General features: G+C 49.0%; 1 protein-coding gene across 3 annotated transcripts in view; it reads left to right on the forward strand.

Moving 5' to 3' along the window:
* Ctbp2 (C-terminal binding protein 2) overlaps positions 1-13,748 on the forward strand; it is a 133,448-nt gene that overhangs the window by 41,924 nt on the left and 77,776 nt on the right. For 2 of the 3 annotated variants that reach the window (XM_027930258.2, XM_071610825.1), the window contains exon 2: positions 1,444-1,547. The exons of the other annotated variant lie outside the window; for it this stretch is intronic. The gene's annotated coding sequence lies outside the window, so the exon portion shown is untranslated. The remainder of the gene's footprint in view (positions 1-1,443; positions 1,548-13,748) is intronic. 3 annotated transcript variants of the gene reach the window in all.

The raw sequence follows: 13,748 nt of genomic DNA on the forward strand, positions 1-13,748 counted from the left end.
CAATATAAAACGCAGCACAACAATAAAAAATTGTACAGCTTTTAAGAAGTACAGTGTAACCGCTATTCATGTGGCATGGATTGACAGAGATGGAGTAAAGTATGTGGGAGGACTTGGGGTTTATGCAGACGGACCCCATTTTACACCAGGGCTTCGAGCCTCCGTGGGGTGGTTCCTCAGAGACCTTCCTGCCCTGGGCTCTCTTGTGGAGTGGAGTTGGCGGTCTCACTCCAAAGCCCCGCTCCTAAAGTGAAGTAGTGAGGTGAACACGGGATCCTGGTTTTCTTTTGAAGTGGGTGGAGGACCTGGGAGGTCCTGTGGTCCTTCTTTGTGACTTCCTGTATGTTTTTTTTAAAAAAAAAAAAAAAAAAAACAAGATTGGGTCCTAGGGCTCAGCCTCTGTTTTACATGAGAACTATTAGGAATCCATAGCTTCCTGAGTTGTGAATGATTGGAAAGTTGGAGTGTAGCTAGAGCTGGTCATGGTGATATATGGCATTTTGTGTGTCTTGGTTGTAAGGAAGTTGGGGTGGGGCATGGCTAGGACTGGCTGTGACAGTCCTGTCCTTTCTCCTGAGGCTGGAGAAGGGTCACCTTGCTGTGTGGACTCTCCTGTTGAATAGCAACACCCATGTTGAAAAGTTCTTTCTGCATTACAAAGCCATAGAACAGCCCCCTGGCCACACCGCTGCCCGGACCTTTGCCTTTTCTGTCAACCCCAGGAGGGACTTGGGTGCGCTCTCCTCCTGCAGCTCTGTGTGTGTAGGAAGTGGTTCAGATGACATGAATGGTACCATCTATTTCCTCTCTACTCCTGTACAGTGAAATAAATGTGAGTGCTGTTTAATGCGTCACCTCACTTCATACTGCATTTGCTAAGAAAGTGCGATTTTATTGAACATTAGGATTGAATTCTTAACTGAGTAATCAATTCCAGTAGTAAGTTAAAATGACCTTCTATTAATGGACAACTGCAACCGTTCATCAGACTTACAGTAGATTAACGGTTGTCAGCATTTATGCTAATAGCACTGAGAAACCATGGGCTTATGAATTGTGCTCCATAATTCTGCATTTCTCAAAACAGCTGGTAATACTTTTTGCTTGAAGGTATTGATTGTTTGGTCCCTTTGCTTGCCACTTGGAGATGTAAAGAAAGCTAAATGACATTTTCCTGGCGATGACACAACCTGGCCTTCTGGACTTGCCCTCCTGGCTTCATGTCACAGTAGATGGAAAGAGTCCATTTTTTCTGGGGCTCTACTGGTTGATTTGATCTGGTGTGCGACTGCAGCAAGACAAATAGTATTTTTAATGAAACCATTTAATAACCTCGGTAGCTAGCGTAGAGTCGAAAGCATTGGAAGATGCAATTAAAGGCTGGCTAAGATGTAAACAACACCCCTGCTTCAGCCTCACTGATTTGATTCATTTTGCTTTCAGGGTTCCACCACCTTAAATGGTTTTGAGCCAATGAAGCTGTATCCCCTTAAGAAGACGGACAGCCCGTCGCGTGAACTGTAGAATTTGCAGACAGATTTATATTGGTGAGTTATTGTAAAACATCTCCAGGTAAAAGTTCAGTTTTCTAAAAAACCCCCTTTGGAACGTGTTTTCAATTAGTTGATGACTATGGATCGCGGCAGCCTCTGGATGTATCACCGGGATGTCTAATAGCAGGATCATATTGATTGTCTTTCAATTAATTGCATCTGGTATTTTCATTTATCAAAAGCAAAATACATGTAATTAACTCTGAAGCAGTACAGTTCAGCGTAAAGTGATTGCTGCTGCTGCTGCTATAGAGATAAGTCAACGGAAATTATACTACAAGGGAACTCAAGTCAGGGTGGAAATAGTAGTAGGACTTCTTGATGTATTAATTAAAAAGAGTAAAAATGAATTAGGGAGATGGTTTCATGCCACCCCAGCCCCTTGTAAAACAGTTAAATGGACGTTTTTATAAAGAAAGCAGCTTGCTGGTGAGGGTAACTCGCGGATCAGCTTAGATGTTCAGACTTGCTAACCTCTGGGCTGTCTTAACACGGAATGTTTTTTCTGGGGGAGTTGATTGGGAATTTGGGTATAGGCAAGAGAGAGCATTCAATTCTGCCTACACTCTTTTGGAGTGTGGTAGAGAGAATATTGATAACAGATCAGACTGCACCTGCTGCAAGGTTTGGGGTTGGGAGTTTAGTTTTAACATGCCTTCAACCATTCACACTAGATGTGGTATTACTCAAGATCTCCAAGTGGCAACATCTTTTGGGATTGATTTTTTTTCTTCTCCTGCCTTTTTAAAAAGCCCTCTTCTATTCTTGAATGAACAGTGTCATTCAAAAGCAAGAAAAATCTAAGCCAGTTTTCTTGGTGTCCAACAGGAGAATGCTGGAGCTGGCCAGGAGGAGGGTCTGGCTCTCCACTGCTGTCTCAGGTCTGGCCTCCTGAGTTGGTGGAGGCGTTAGCAACTTGAAGTCCCGTGTGGCGGGATGAGCCGCTGGGGGGCTGAGCTGTCAGGCTCAGCACAGCAGACAGTGGGTTGGGACTGGGAAGGTCTTGCCAGCTGTCTTCCCCATTTTCCAAGTGGTAGAGAGGGGCAGTGGGCAAGGCCACTGCCCCCAGCCTACGCCTACAGATGGGCCAGCAGGACGATGACCTTGAGCAGGTAGCCTGGCCTCCTCTGGTCATGTGATGGAACCTTTCTTTGTCAGTTGAGTAGGTGGGCCAAGATGGTCCCCAGGATTTAATTTGACCTGGAGACTTGGAGACCTTCCCCAGGAATACTTAGACGAGGTTTGCAGGGCAAAAGCCATCACAGCAGAGGTGGCCCGCACGTCCAGGGACTTTCCAGAGGGAGCCCTTAGGCGTCTTAGAACAGCGAAGGGTCTTTGGGGCCTCTCCAGGGGAACACGAGGACATTGTGGTAGCTCAGCCGTCGCCATCCAGTTTGCCGTTCAAGGCCAACGTGTGCCTTTTCCTCTGGCTCCCGTTATCCCAAAGACCCTCGTAGCACCTTCCCGGCATTCCCAGGCAGAGGCACAGTCCTCTGGGTTGGCGTGCCTGAATTCCTGTGCCAAGTGCTGGGGCTGGAGGTGTCACGGGCAGGTCTGCTGAGGCGACCATGCCGTGGGCCAGCACCGGCAGTGCCTGACTCCTGCCTGCACTCACCCGGGTGTGCCCCCCTGGAGAGCCAGCCCTGCCGAGGAAGGTGCTGGGTGTTCATGGGTACTCGGGCTGGGGCTGTGAACTCATTTCGCCTAAAGATAAGGATGTAGAAAAGGACAAAATGTACTTTTAAAATACATGTGTGAATGATGGCATCCTCATTTGACTCAAGTTGGAGCCACTTCACGACCCTGCTTAGCACTGGTCCCCATCTCGGAGGAAAAGAATTATTCTACCAATGCATCCAGTATCGGAATGAGGTCCCAACACTCGTTAGCAGATGCTTCTTGAGCCCCGAGTGTGCCTCGACACAGCCTGTGTTTACAAGCACACCTGGGTTTCTGGCATACTTCTGAATGAGCTTTTTGTTGTTGCTATTCCCTGCCCCCCCCCCCCCCCCCCACTCCGTGTTGTGGATGGAGAGCTGCTTTTTGTTCTAAGACTGCATCTTCCTAAGTTGCCCAGGCGGACTTGAACTTGCTGATCCTCCTGCCTCAGCCTCCCAAGTTGCTGGGATTCCAGGGATGCCTGACCTGAGAAAGAGTTTTGGATGGCCTTTTGGACAAGCAGTCATGGAGCTGGCCCTCACTGGAGCTTGGCCACTGTGCTGAGATGGTGCCTTGTGATCTCCATAGTCTGCACACAGGTTGCCTTGCTGCCCCCGCTCCAGGGCTGACCTTCTCCCCCGACTACACTTGCAGACCCCTCAGAATGATGTTCTCATGTCTCCAGGAAGCCTGAGTGTGCTCTACAGCATGGCATCATGCCCAGTAGGATGTACCCCACTCTGCGGGCAGCCACCCCCTCCACCTACCTGTAGTCGAAGTACAGCAACACCTCGGCTGCTAAATTGTCTCCTAAAGGACCGCATGGCAATTTCAACTCCTTTGTTGAGATCCCTGTTGGAGACCCAGAAGGAGGCCGATGGAAAAAAAATCCACAACTCCATCAAAGTCATGAATTCAGAATGGCAAACGTGCGAGGCACTAGAACCATTTTTATGTCACTTTTGTCATTCTTGGTAGTTTTGAGCATGTCCTAATTTAATAGCATTAGATTTCTGTTATACCAGGCTTCATATTTTGGTTTGTGGCCTTTTATGAAAACTTTCATCAAACAGGTCAGCTTTCTTGTCCCAAGGAATGCTTATCTTGTGATTTATAATGAAAGGCAACGTGCTGAATTCAGACCTGTTGCATTTTGTCCTCTCTGCAGTCGGTTATGCAGTGAAGACCCAGTGTGCACTGTAGCTTGCTGGCTTCTCGGGAACGGGAGTCAACTTTCTCATCACTTGGCCTGTGTTGTGGTCTCTCTTATACTGTTGTCATTAAGCTGTGCTCTGTGCAGCCATCTAGTTATCTTGTAATTTTAACTCAAGTGTCAGAGAAAAAGAAGCCCCTCTGGCTGAATGTCTGTGAGTGAGTGAAGGCAAGTCACAGCCCTTTGCCTTTATGTCCAGTGATGGTGGTCTGATGCTGGCTGTGGTTTCGCAAACACACAACGTGACGGTGCGTCTGGCGGCCTGTGCACACTGAGGGCTCTGAGAGATTGCAATAATGATGTGGAAGCTTGACCTGCCTAACAAGGACCCTGGAGGTGGCAATCTGAGGGTCACTCGGTGTGTGGTGGTGGGAGACCTTGCCCTGCCTGGTCAGGGGACCCAGGCTGTGCTGACCGTCTGAAGCGGGAGCTCTGGAGGGCCAGCCAAGGTCCTCTCCCTAGTCAGGATCTCTGACCCATTTCTGGCAGAACAGACATGATAAAATGGAAGGCAAAGTACAACACTCTCTTATTCCCGACACAGTACCTAAACCTCAGGACCTGGTGGCGTGGACTGTGGAGTGGTGTGGTGTCTGGCCATGGGCACTGTGGTCCCAGTGTTGCAGCCTCCCAGGGCCTTCTGGGTGCTCCATGTCAGCCAGTATGTCCACCTGGGGGCGAGTGATCCTGCTCCAATGTTGAGGCCGGAGGCACAACTGCCTATGTTGGAAATCACAGGTCAGAGGATGGTCCTGGGGCCTTTCACCTCTGGGGGACTGTCAAGATGAGAAGCAGTCAGCAGGCTGAGGCAGAGCCCTGGCCACCCTGGCCTGCCCTCTCTGAGGAGTAAAGGGTCCCTTTGAAATCGTGGGTCTTATTTGGATGGATTTTACTCCTGGGCCTGCAGGATGTGGGTTGTGCCTCAGAATCTGAGCACTCCGTTGCCATTCTCAGCCCCCAAGCATACATGGAAGGTGTGGCTGCAGCCTGCCTCCCTCCTGAGACTCTTGAGTCCTAGCCTGGCTTCCTGAGTAGCACTAGAGCCACCGTCAGTCCAACCCCCCTTTATTCTCCAGGTCTGGTGGATCAGCCCTGGCTGCTCCCGGTGGGCTTGGTCTTCTGCTCTGTTTATAGAGGACACCCACCCACCCCGGCTGCTGGTTCCAACCAAAGTCAGGAGGAGCAGAGTGAAACAGAAGGTCTCGATTTACATTGTCACCCTTGCAGCAGAAGCCTACCTGTGCTTCCTGAGGTTGCCTGCTAGGGTGAGTGTCCCACTGCAGGGCCCTCCTTGCGACGGGTGGCTCTGAGCAGTGCTTCAGGAAGGGTGGCAAGCCCGCTGGCCTCTGGTTCCTTGGGGACTTCTGTGCACATCACTGTCAAGCACCCGATTTGGATGCCATGTTGGAAAGTGTGGGTGTGTGGCCCACCCTCCCCAGGTCTTTGGCACCTGGGCTAAGATCCCCATTTCCTGTGTGAGGAGCTAGGTGCTCAGATTCTCCTGTCAGTACCTAGGACCTTCCTGTACACCTGGGATTCAGGTATTGCTGGTGTACCCCCAAACCCAGGTTTCTCCTGCTCCCCTGCCTGGAGGGAGCCTACAGAAACACTGAGGTGGTGTGATTTGCTATGTCAACAATATCAAGGACCCTCGGTGACCAACTTCCCTGGTCTAGATGTGCTTGGAAGTTTCTTTCTCGAGTGTCTGGCATTGGTCATGCAAAGTGGGGATGACTGTAGACTGCTTCTGCCCCTGACGCTGTGGCTGTGGGTAGGGCTCCAGTGCACAGCAGGCCCTCTGAGCTCCTGCCCCAGCACTGGTCTTCCCACTGCACCCAGGAACCACGACCCCGTCCTGTGGGACAACCAGAGGCCAACGTCAGTAACCAAGCACGGGCCTTGAGCCTCTGAGGCTCGGAGTGAGCTTGCTGGAGCAGGGGAGAGTGGGAATAGATGGGTGCAGCTGGGTGGGGGTCCTACTGTGTTGAAAGAGAGTTTTGTGTTTAGGGAGAAGTTGAAGTTTGAGGAGGTTTAGGGTGCACATGTTGGTGTGTAAATGAGGAGACAGGGAAATGAGCTTTCTTGTTTAAAATGTTGGATCTGGAGTCAAGTTCCTGGGTGTGATGATTAATGGCAGAGGAAAGGGATTTGTCTTTCCGCAGGCATTTTTGTGAAGTGGTTGTGTGTTACCATTCCTGGTTTTATGACTGCCCATAGAGTGCGGGAGACCAGTAGCATCTTCTGTTTTAAGCATGGCCTTGTTTTTAGGCAGTCGTAGTTGGGTTTTCGTGTGTGGGGGTGGGGGTGGGGGTGGGGGGGCATCCATCACCTCACTGAAATACCAGGGATTTGCCCAGGTTCAAGTGTAAAGGGCGTAACTTTGAGCTTGCAACAACTCCTGAGTTGCATAAGCTCAAGGTAATCCAGACAGTGCTAGAAAGAGGATTTGGCCTCAACCAGCCCACATGATAGGAAAGTACCCAGGTACTTTCAGAATTCGTCACAGTGACATTTCTACTCCTAATTTCAGTATTGCTTGAAGAGCAAAAACCTGAATGTATTTTCTCAACTAACATTCTAGGAAAGGGCCCTCGTAGAAAGTGGGTCCCCAGCCTGGTGTTTTTATCTGGTGCAGAAAGATGGGTGCTGCTGCCTGTGTTTCCTCCTTCTCTGGCATCCACCTGACACTGACAGAACAGGTTTGCTTTATTTATTGATTGATTTCATTTATTTTTGGCAAACTTGGCAACTCCCACCTGGCCCCAAGCTGTTACAAATAAAGTCTTGGTTAACTGAACGCTTTTGCAATTCATTCTTTCCATGTAGCAATTAAGATAATTCCCCCAGACTTGCACCAGTTAAGGATAAATAGCAGGTTTTAAAAGAAAATGCTGCCTAATTCACTGGTTTCTGTGTGTGTGGGAACATGGGTGATCCACGAGAACCTCTTCCTCAAGCGGACTCCCATGTAAGGAGTAAAGTGGGACGTTCTTCTGTATTTATCCTGAGAAACGGCCCAAACAGTGACATTTATACATATTTCATAATGTGGTTTCTTTAGGCACGCGGCGCAAACAAATCAATTTCTCAGCGGTACACTATTTAAAAGAAACAGAAACAACCTGTGGGGTAAGTTGCAGAGGCTGTTAAAATTAATTATATATGGCAAAAAGATAGAACATTAGGGAAAAAATGTTAATGTGCAAGGATAAAAAACATAACCCGTGAACAAATAGCAGTTCAGCGCATCCGACTACAGTGCTGAATTTCCATTTCTCTATCCATGTACTCAGTAACTGGCTCCCACACAGGACCCTCCCCTTCGTCCATTCTTGGGCTGGTGAATCGGGTGTCCCTGTGGACTTCCAGCTGGATTGCTTGGAGAGGGCCTGGACTTCTCAGAACTGCGTTTTGCTGTCTTTCGACATAGTTTTGTAGAAAACGAGACTGTGGTGAGGCATCTGGTCCTGTCACTGGTAACGACACCTGTTCTACCTGTGGTTGCCTTCCCTCTTCCATTCAACCATAGGGCCTTTAACTCAATGGAAACCATCCTGCATGGGGCAGACCCTGTAGCTCCTTGATAATTGAGCTGGAGCTGGCAGCCCGCTGATGGCTTCCTCTGGGGCCTGGGGAGGCAGGTCTATAGGACTGGGCCTTAGACAGGGTCCCAGAGCCGGGGACGGATGCCTCTCTCCCAGGGAGAGGCTTGGGCCAAGGGCTTGCTCATGGTGTCCTGCCCCGTGCTGACTGAAAGCGGTTCGGTTCCACAACATGGGCCTCCCAGAATACAGGATTAGATGGGCGGAGAAGAGACGGGGTCTCTGTCCTAGGAGACCTCGACTCCAGTGCTCCTGGACACTTGGCTTCCTCTCTGTCTCTGGCTGCATCAGGAACCCTGGGATTGGCCTCTCCGTGCATCCTGCGATCTCTGCCTGGGCGCCCCCACCCACCTCACTTGCTCAGGCCCTTGCTTATGTGCCCTGAGTGCAGGAAAGTGACCTCATGTCCCATGAGAGCCCATAGCTGGATTTTGTTCTGTTTGACTGGGTTCTCCTGAGCTTCGGGTGAGATTAATGGATTAGGGGGTAGAGTTCTGATAACGTAGAACCTTCTAAAGTGATTTTTGCAAGCCCTCCAAGGCAGACCTGTGTCCGTTGCACTTATTATCTCCATAATTTTCTGTTGGGGGACCTTAACAGTGCAGGTGCCCCCAAGTATTTTTTGAATGAGTAAATCTGGGTTGCAGTGCTGCCGGTGGGGGTGTGGAGTGGGCTGGGTGCAGGCAGGAGCCCATCCCAGCATCTGTCGGGAGGGCTGCCTTGCTCTGTGGTAGCCTGGAGTGTTTTCCACAGACAGAAGGCAAACCAGCACGCTGTACTACCTGTCCAGGGGAGTGTACATGTTCCGAAATAACAAAGCCATGTTCTGGAGCTTTCCTCCACACGGGAAGGCAAAGGTATGTGCCTGGCTCTCCTACATGCAGGTTGAGTGGGGAATCTGAGCCCTGTGTGGCGAGGGGACCTGGCTGCATTCTCTCATCATCTGGGGTTGCCGCGCCTGTGCCAGCCATGTAGGTGAGGGGGCGGTCAGTTGCACTGGTACATCAAGCTGTGACCATAAGGACGGCACAAAGGCCCAACTGGTTCCCCTAGTCCCAAAGCCCCAGATCCATTGGCACCAATGCTTAGGTGGCCTGTGATTCAAATTCCTTCCGTGGGTCCAGCTCAGCAGCTGCTTGCCTCACCTTGCCTCCAGAGGCCTGGCAGCTGGTGCTGCTGTGCGTGTAACTGATAGTCCTAGCCCCTCACTCGGATGAGTATACAGTGCTCCAGCTTCTCATAATTCAATTGCCACTCGCTGCCGCTCCCTAATTACAGCAGAAGATGACCTCTAAACCACGACGCTGGGCTGCAGCTTCCTCCAGGAAGGAGCATCCATATTGATTTGTGCTCTGATCTGCCACAGGCGTAAGGGCAGCATTGCAAGGCCTGTTCAAGGCCGGAAAGGAAAGACTTCTGTGCTCGTGTTTGAACGGAGCAGATTGATGCTGCAGTAGTAGACGTGGCCAGGAAGCGGCTTGGCTCCTCTTCGTGGAATTGCTCATGACAGTCGCTCCCATCCGTAGCCCCATGGCTTTGGCTCCTTCTGTGTTCGCACGGGAACAGTGGCGATCATAATGCCCAGGGCTTGACGGTGGACAGAGCAGAATCCTGATGGCGATGGCATGACCACGAGATGCTCTTGCCACTGGACCCTGGCTGCTTCTGATGCCACTGACCTGGGAAAACAACCTTTCTGTGCCTCGTGCCTTAGCTGGCCCACAGGATGGGGTTAATGACGGTGTATAACCTGAGTTGTGCCCATTCAACATCCTGAGGAGGGCTTAGCAAGGCCCTGGCTTGCCGGGTGAGGACCTCACGGAGGAATGGCTGCAGCATCAGTGCTGACAGCGCAGGCTCTGCATGGGGCCCATCCCAAGATGGCAGGAAGGAAGGGTGCCTTTCATCAGGGCAGCACCGTGGTCTGTGTTAGCATGAGCGGTTAGTAGATGTGACAGAGGAGAGCTCTCATCTGCCTTCCCCAGCTTCACCTACCTTGGGTGGTTCTGAAGGTTCCATTTTCCTTCTGGGACTGGGATGTACCCACTTCTACCAGCCTGGTGCTGATGGTTTTCCCCCAATGTCCTGTGTTGGATCCCAGTTCTCGCCTACTTTGGGAAGGAAATACTGTGGAAGCCCAGCAAAGGTGAAGTGCTGGTGCCAAGCGGCTGTGCCCGAGTGGCCTGTTCTGTACCCAGGTGTGTGCATTTGACTGGACCCTACCTGTCTAATAATGGGCCTCCTCCCCACTCTCCTGCTGATGCACCAAGATCTTCGCAGTTGCCCAAACATTGTCAGCAGAGGACCTGTGAGGACAGGCAAGGCTTAGAGCCACCAAGGACCACAGCCTCACCCAGTCCTGCTACCCACTAAAGTGCCCAATTCCAGGAACCATCAGCACTTGAGTCTGGGGACTCTGTCCACCTGGTGCTGTGAGGGACACCTTCAGACCGCAGCAGGCCTGGGACCCACATCACTCCCATCTCTGTCCATCCAGGGAGAGGAGAGGACATGGGGCTTTATCCCTAGAGCCACGGCAGAAGCTGGTGAACGCAACCACTTCACGTGAAAGGCTGTTAGATTCAGGTCACTGGGTTTGGACTGCTGCATTTTATGGCAAAGTCTAAAAATGCAGATTTGTAACAACCAATGTTAATGAATTCAGACTGTTTGAATCTCACACTGAATAATGGCTGGAATTATCAGAGCCCACAGCTTTTGAGATCCAGGACCCTGTAGTCTTTTCTCGATGAAATTGATAGAATGATGTAATATCACATTACTTTTATTAACAGTCCTAGCCGTAAAAGAAACATAACCCATTAAGAAAGGAGAATTTAGTAAAAATAGTAATAACAAGACAATTTTGGAGTGTATAATATATTCAGTAAATTTCAAAATGCGGCATCTCGTTTAAAATGCAATGTTGTGCCCATAGATATTGAATGCAATACCTTTGTACCCTAGGGCTTCCTCTTTTCTACATTAAAAAGATTCTATTTAAATGCAGATTTTGATTTGCAATCTAGGAAGAGAATTCTGCAAGAATGGGGAGAAGGACAATTCTGCATCTATTAACTGAATTTTGGTTTTGCCTGTTATTCTCGCTCTTATTCCTCTTGCCCTTATCTCCTTTACCCCTCTCCCCAGGGCCATTGCTAGACACCCAAGTAAGAACAATGCCTAAAGTTTCAGAATAATGTCCTGCCTGCCTTAGAGCCACCCCCCAACCCACCCAAATCGAACAAACACAAAAGGCCTCCAGAATTTTCATATGGTGGAAACTCGAGAATTCTTAATTTAAATTGAGTTAATTGCCACGGTAGGGGATGGGCGAGTATCCTAGAGCCCTGTTTAAGTATGTTGTGGTATTTAAGCTGATTTAATTTTAAAATGTATTGCCTTTTTTTTTTTTTTTTTTTTTCTGCGAGTACTCGTTTACTTACCCAGACTACCCTCTGCTTTTACCGTCTTAACTTACCTAGAAAGCAGGCGGAATAGCCCTTATTGCTGGGTACAGATGTTTGGGAAAATGTTAGGACTTCCCTTTGCAGAGCAGAAGTGACTTGTTTGATGTTGAACTTCGGTTACTAAAGAAATGTATATATAGCTTTTGACATTCTACTCTTAGAATTAATTAGGTGTCTAATCATGATAAATACCATTTTCTTTTGCTGTTGTCTGCAGTTCATACAGAACCTCCTGCTATATACACTTGTCAGTTTCAAACTGAGCGTCATGTTTGGGCTTTTATGATCTGTCAAGGGAGAATGGAAGTAAATTCTTTATAATATGCTAATTGATCTATTTGGGAATTTTTAGAAATAGACAACATCTGTGCATGCCAGTAACACAGTTAATAGCTTCCATTCTTCAGCACAGGAAGGCTCGTAGCATTTTTGTGTGATCTTGGTGAGAGATCTGCTGTTACACACATGGCGGGGGGTTGCCCTGTGGAATTTGGGGTCCTTAGGAATGGGCCTGAGACAGTGTGGCATCTGTATTTCAGATGCATCTGGTTCGAGAGTGCTAGGACTGTTGGTTCTGGGAAGAGCCCAGCTTGACCAATCCTGGTTGGGTTCCCACCCCACCCTGGCCCAGCTGAGTGACAGATTGAAACAGTGACTGTGGACCTGGGCAGTCCTAGGGATCTTTCTGCCACCTCCCCTGGTAGCAGAGTACCTTTGTGCTCTCCTTCAAGCCAAGGCTTTTTGGCCAGTCAAGCTTGCCCTTCGTACACATCCGTAAGAGGTCTCTTTATGAGGGCTCCTTTCCGTGTTGAGGGTGAGGGACCTTCCCTTTTAAAAAGGAGTGTCTTCCAGAGGATGTCTGGGCTGCTGCAGCCCAGCAAGCCTGGGGAAAGCTGAGGGTAGGGGTTCAGGGCTCATGTCCCTGGCCATCCCTGACCAGGAAAGCAAAGTTGAAGAAGCCCAAAGCAGTCTAGCCGCTGACATTGGAAAGGAAGCCTTGTGAACTGAGTGTTCAGTGTGTTGAGCACTAAACAAGGCCTCCCGTCTCGTGTATGGGGGGACAGCCCTGCCAGGCTAGGTTTTTATAATCTTTTTGGCTAAAAGTTAGTAATCAGAGGGCCTGATGAGACATGGGTCGCCAGTGCCTCTGACTTATGTATTTCTGCCTAAGTTCCTCCGGTGCACGTCAAGCACCAAGTGCAAACTCCTGCACACGTCCGCACACGTCCGCACACATGCACCTGCTCAGAACCCACAGACACAGTCCTGCACATGCTCAAATATGTGTGTACACCTGCACATATAAACAGGTATTACACAAAACAGCTACACCTTCTTACACACCTGGGACACAGGAGTTGGTGAGGACCCTGCCCATGGTGTGCATACCCCAGGGGACTTGCTGAACAGAGCGAAGGGCTCCTCTTTCCCACACTGCCCGAGCGGCTGGCCTCTGCTTCCATGGTAGAGAACTACGGACTTGCACAAATAGTCATTCGTCTTAACCACTCACTGGAATGTTTATGGAAATGGTGTTGGGCAGTAATTAGACTGGGCCACGTCTTTCTTTTCTCCCAGGTTGATGAGTAGGAGCAGTTTAATTTGAGGCCAGTAAATTTTATAATTGGATTTAAAAGAGTAAAACGTGCAGACCTGGTTTACACATACATTACCTTCACTGCTCTGGCAATGGGAGATGCTCTCATCAGGTCCAGATCAGATTATTTTATTATGCCAACATGAATATTGGGAGCGCACACGTAATCTGAAGTCAGCAGGTTCATACTCTACTATCTCATTAAATTTTCAGGCAAAAGCTGCAAAAATTAATTGGAGGCGTGTAATAGTTTAGAATGTGAGCCGGCTTATGGTAATATAAATTATATGAAGAGAAGACAGTTTTATATACTGAGAGAGGGGAAAACTGGTTTACTTTAATGAGAAGAGATAGAATTGTAGAGCTATTTTTTCATTACCGATGCACTCTAAAGTGTTTGGACTTAGTTGATGAATAGAGTTAATTCGCTACTCCACTTCCAATAATTCATGTTGCACAGTTTAATGACTTCTAGATAAAAACAGGATTGAAATGTTAATTTCTCTGAAGAAATTGGGGCACTCTTGTATATCAGACTCCCCCCGTTAAACCGCTAGTTAATTTCACTAAACAAACCTGGAGATGGTTCGTGCTAGCCAGACTTGGTTTTTCCAAGCTCAGGGACTGAGTTTGCTTTCTTCTTCTTTTTTTTTT

This window comes from Marmota flaviventris, chromosome 4 (assembly GCF_047511675.1).
Source record: "Marmota flaviventris isolate mMarFla1 chromosome 4, mMarFla1.hap1, whole genome shotgun sequence".
Classification (NCBI taxonomy): domain Eukaryota; kingdom Metazoa; phylum Chordata; class Mammalia; order Rodentia; family Sciuridae; genus Marmota; species Marmota flaviventris.